This window comes from Solanum pennellii, chromosome 6 (genome assembly GCF_001406875.1).
Source record: "Solanum pennellii chromosome 6, SPENNV200".
Classification (NCBI taxonomy): domain Eukaryota; kingdom Viridiplantae; phylum Streptophyta; class Magnoliopsida; order Solanales; family Solanaceae; genus Solanum; species Solanum pennellii.
In genome coordinates, this window is record NC_028642.1 from 9,987,887 (window position 1) to 9,993,434 (window position 5,548).

Below are 5,548 nucleotides of genomic sequence, written 5' to 3' on the forward strand. Positions count from 1 at the left end.
TTTTTTAATTCTTTTTAAAATCTTTCATAATAATTAGGATATCAAGGAGTCAAGCTTGAAATGAATTTACATGTTCATATTCTTGTAATTTTGTATTTTATCATGGTATGAAGGTGGGAGTGGGGATATGAGAAAAGGTTTTATTTTTTTAATTTAAATTTTGGGTATACAAAAAATAAAAACTAGTATACATACATACTTAATTGATTAAAATTATTCATTATTGAATTAATTGTTTCTATATGAATGTATTATTATTTTTTCTCATTTTTTTCTCCCTTCTTTTGTCATAATTTTAAAAAAATTAAAACTGAAAATGGTGGAAAAGATAAAAAAAAAAAAAAAGTGGATGGGAGAGAAAGAGAAGGGGTGTAAGGGAGGGGAGTGTAGAGAGTAGAGGACTAACATTTTTAATATGTTTAGGTTACTATTGAATTGAACATGTGGCCTGTATTATGAGCTCATATATATGTTATTTAAAATCATTTTAAGAGAAAAGAACCAAAAATTTCCTTAAACTATTAGATTGGTACAATATTACCCTCCGTCCATCTTGTGAGTTTGAACTGTTAGACATAATGGTACTTTGTATAGAAAAGATTGATTTCAAGGGTATTTGGGTGTCAAAAGGAGGGTGAATTATAGTGTTGTGCTAATTTAAATAGTTCTGGGGAATTTTAGGTATTTCTCCAATGTTTATAACATCCTTTGACATATGTTGTAACTGGTCGGCCCCTCTAATAATTACTTGTTGAAATTGGAATGACCTCGAAAGAAGGTGTATTGACATCGGAAGCTACTTGAAGTATGCATCAAGGATCAAAGAAAACAAAAACAACTGCACACTTGTTATGATAGAAAGTCAGCTGAATCTTATGGTATTATTATGGGTCATTTATTTTGTAACACCTCAAACTCAAGAAAATAAAAAAAATGTAGCTTTCAAGAATCTGGTGTCAAACCAACCGAAACCTCCCACGGACCGTAGGTAGAACCAGTGGTTCAGTCCTAGAATAACAAAAATTTCAAAATCTTCTGATGACACCGATGGTCGTGAACCACGGTCCGTTGAGTTACTCATGGATCGTACGTTGGTTCCGTCATTGAGGTACAAAATTTGATGGTGTGTAAACCCACCCATGGTCGACCAGTATGATCCTTGTTGGGCCTACAGACTGTAGGTCTTATCGTAGATGAGGGTTGAGAACAAACTAGACTAAAATGGATGTTGAGTCAACTTAAGATGGTCATATATTTTAGCACAAAATTATTAGGTGGACCACTAAATATCAAATTAAGGAGAATTGAATAAATTTTCCAACACCACCGAGTTTGTGTTGAGTAAAACTTTATGCTCATTTTCGTGAAGCATTGTCTGGAAGACTAAAAACCAAGACGACAGGAAACAATTGGTAGTCCAAACGACAGTTTTGAGGTCCTTTTGTAGATGGCCTTCGCCAGCTTTTATGTTAGGGTCATTTAGGTCTTATCACTATGCATTGGTTCTTTTAAACTACAACAAGGGTTCAAGACTTCATTTGCATGAATTCTCCTTAGTTTCTAGGGTCGGACATTTGTAAGGACCAATAAAACATTATTGACAAGGTTAAGAAAGCTTGACCAAACCTCTTAAGAACAATCATCAATCTTATTCAAGGTTCACCCCAAAAATCTAAAGTGTTTCCCCATAGATTTTATCACCTCGTGTATGAGATTTCACTACTGGATTTCTTTCATCAACGAGGTCCCTAAAATTCAGGCAGCTCCTTCATTCTTCATATCTTGTTTGAACCTACGGTTTGTTAAACCTTGGAGTTTTGTTGTGATTTAACCATTGTAGTATGCTTAATCAAAATGAAATGTTTTGTCCGAATATTATCTTAATTCGTTGTATGAATATCATAACCCTAGATTTTTATATAATCTTTTAGTTCATGAATTGTACGTACTAGTTTAGTTACATAGATAATCATACTCCAGATTTTGAAGATTACAGTATTAGTATATAAGTGTTGCATTTTGAGATGGCATGCCAATATTTTGAGCTATTTTGTATTTCAATTACATCCGTGTAATTAAATATTCAGTAGAGAGTAGACTTAGCACTTATTTGGACTAGGATTCAGTATACTCTAATATTCCAAATATATCATGCCCTGGTAGGATTATAAGTCCCCTTTAATGAAAATTAGATTTAGTTGTCACACAAGGCATGCCTTTATACCCCTAGAAAAGTATATTGGGTTATCTTGATGGGGTGTAGACAACGGGCTCCATCTTTAGCTCATGTAATTTATCTTAGTTACAAGTAGCTCCCTGTAATACCCCAAAAATATAATGACCTAAGCAAGAACCTTGCACGATGTATGTTTACTCAAAAATGGTTTAAAAAGTTTTTATATACCTAACCTAATGTAATTAACTTAGTTTTGATGTGCTAGTGCATAAACGTCAAGAAACGACCATGACGCCTAGAAACTAGTAAAATTGAACTAATGTGTTCTTAGTTCTTCTAATAGATTTTATACTGTCGTATCATGATTAAAGCTTGTAAAAGATTTATATGTGTAAGAATACATGTTTATGGCCCAAACATCTGGGTACAACCCCCTAAGGACCACCCTAGGGATCTTTGAGGAGGACCTAAAAGCTGTAAAAAAAATAGCACCACTTACAAAGCCAACCTACGGCCAGTAGACTGGTCTACCGACTGTAAGTCATGATCGTAGGTGGGGAATTAGTGTTGGTGATCTAGGATGCGAAAATTGATCCTATGAACCAAACAATAATGGTGCAGGATGGGGCGTAACACAACCTACAGTCCGTAGGTGGTGGCCGTAGATGCTGCCGAAAAGTTAATTTAATGTTTTTAAGTTAGGGGTCGCATTTCGAGTTAGTTAATTAATTAGGGGTTAGTAGGTGCGGTTATTTATTTAATTAACGTTCTAGAAAAAATTGTAAGTACTTCAAATTAAGACTTTAACTCTCACAACTAAACTCTCAAACTCAACTCATAACTCAACTTCCCTCTTAAAACTCTCTCATCTAATGAACTCCATTAAAGAAGAATGACAAGCTCCAACTAGAGCATCAAGAACTTGACTTTTCTCCATAAATCCCTAAGGAATTATCAATTTATGGAGTCTATTCAGTCTGGGATATTTTCCCCAAGAGGTCCTTTAAAAGTTGGATTTCAAAGTTCCCTAAATCGCTAAGTTATACTCAATTCCATGGGTTTCTTTATAAACTGGATTAGTTTGATCAAAATTGTTTATTTATGATTATATATGGATTTTTATGTATTAATTGAAGTAGGCATTGTGTTCTTTTACCGAATTCACTAAAGACCCATGAATTTTCCTTCTTTCTTAATCCTAACCCTAACTTTTGTTGAATGATTATTTGAATGTATTTATATAGTATGTTTCTATAAAATTTATTATTTTATTATGTTGTTAACCTATATTATGGATGAATTATCATGAAATTATGGTTATATCTTTAAGGGAATCTTGAAGTCTATGAGTAAGGGCTTTCATGATCAAGAACATGATATTATTGAATTGTTGATTCACCTTTGGTAAGGTTGTTTACTTTATGTATGTTTTCTAAGTAGAGTTATGATTTACTCTTCCATATAAACCTAAGAATTACCAAGTATTTCATGTTATGGTTATGAATGTTATGCTATTATATGAATATTTATGTTCTGAGATGTCACGACCCAAATCGAGCCGCAAGTGGCACCCACATTTATTCTCCTATGTGAGCGAACCAACCAATCTAATCCCAATTCTTACCAATATTTCAACCATAATAAACAGAATATAATGCGGAAGACTTAAAACTCATTAATATAACCAATAAATAACTTCTAAAATTTAATACTTATTATTCCCAAAATCTGGAAGTCATCACCACAAGAACATCTATCCTCAAATTACTAAATCTAAGAGTATCTAAGAAGCTAAAATAAATGAACGGCTAGTCAATGCCAGAACTTCAAGGCATCAAGACGTAAATGAGAGGGAATCCAGTCCGAGCTAGGAACAATAGCTCACCCTGAAATCTGACGTGATGAAGACTGGGTAGAGTTGGGGACGAGTTGAAGACGATGGCACGTTTGCTGCACTCCACAAATAACAAAGAGAAACAAATACAAGTAGGGGTCAGTACAAAACACAAGTACTGAGTAGGTATCATCGGCCAACTCAAAATAGAAAGCAATATATATCGAATAATAACATAAAACCAACCAAATACTTAACAGGTGATAGCAACAAGTATAAGAATCATTTGCAAGAACACCAAACACATCTATGAGGACTCAAGCCTCCACACCGTACTCACTTAAGAATTAGGTTCTTCAAATCGGTGTATATTACCATAATTCAAGATTCATTGTCTTTGTTCTTCTTGTGTCGGAACGTGACACTCCGATCCCCTACTATCCTAGTGTCGGAACGTGACACTCCGATCCTCTACTATCCTGGTGTCGGAACGTGACACCCGATCAATTACCCTCATTCTTTTAGTTCATCAAGCCTTCTTTTATACCAAGGCATCATGATTAACAAAGTGGATTTAAGGTTTAAGATTCACAGCCTCATCTTTCCAACCCACTACAATTACATAATCACATCATGCAAGCATACAATTAAGCATATAGAAGACTTTACAATACTACCCAATACATATCATTCGCTACTAAGAGTTTACTATGAAATAGCATAAACCATAACCTACCTCCACCGAAGAATCGTGATTGATCAATCTACTTCTCCAAATCCTTGCTGTCTCTTCGTTCTTCTCTCTCTCTCGCTCGTTCTCTCTTCTTTCTCTCTCTGTTCTTTCTATTTTTCTTATTCAAACCTTTTTTTCTTTTACCCTAATTGTCATATAATTAAGTATAAAAGATGATAAAAATAACCCCCTTTTTATTTCAAGGTTATCTCCTTTAACCCCCACGTAATTGAATTATTAACATTAATCCACTAACTTTATAATTATAAGCATGAATAGTCCAAAACGCCCCTTAAACACTTTTAACAGAAATACGACCCAGTCAGGGTTACGCAGCCTGTGACGGTCCGTCACTACTGTGACGGTCCGTACTGCATGTCCGTCACAAAGTTCAGAGAGTTAATTCTGTGGAAAGATTTGTGACGGTCCGTCGTGCCAACGACGGTCCGTCCTGCCATTCCGTCGTGAAGTTCAGAGAGTCGATCTCAGTACCCAAATTTTCAGAATCTAAGTGTTTTGGAACGAGACCCCCTCGACGGTCCGTCGTGCCCATGACGGTCCGTCGTGGGATCCGTCGACCCAGACAGTTATTACCAGAAATAAACTCTACTGCTCAAAACGACTAAACAGGTCGTTACAATAGATACCAATTTACCCATCGTTCGTCCTCGAACGATCACAAGAAGAAAAACAAGGGCGAAAAGGAGTACCTGAATCTGTAAACAGGTGTGGGTATCTTTCTCGCATATCAGCCTCCTTCTCCCAAGTAGACTCTTCAACTGGTCGATTCTTCCATTGAACTTTG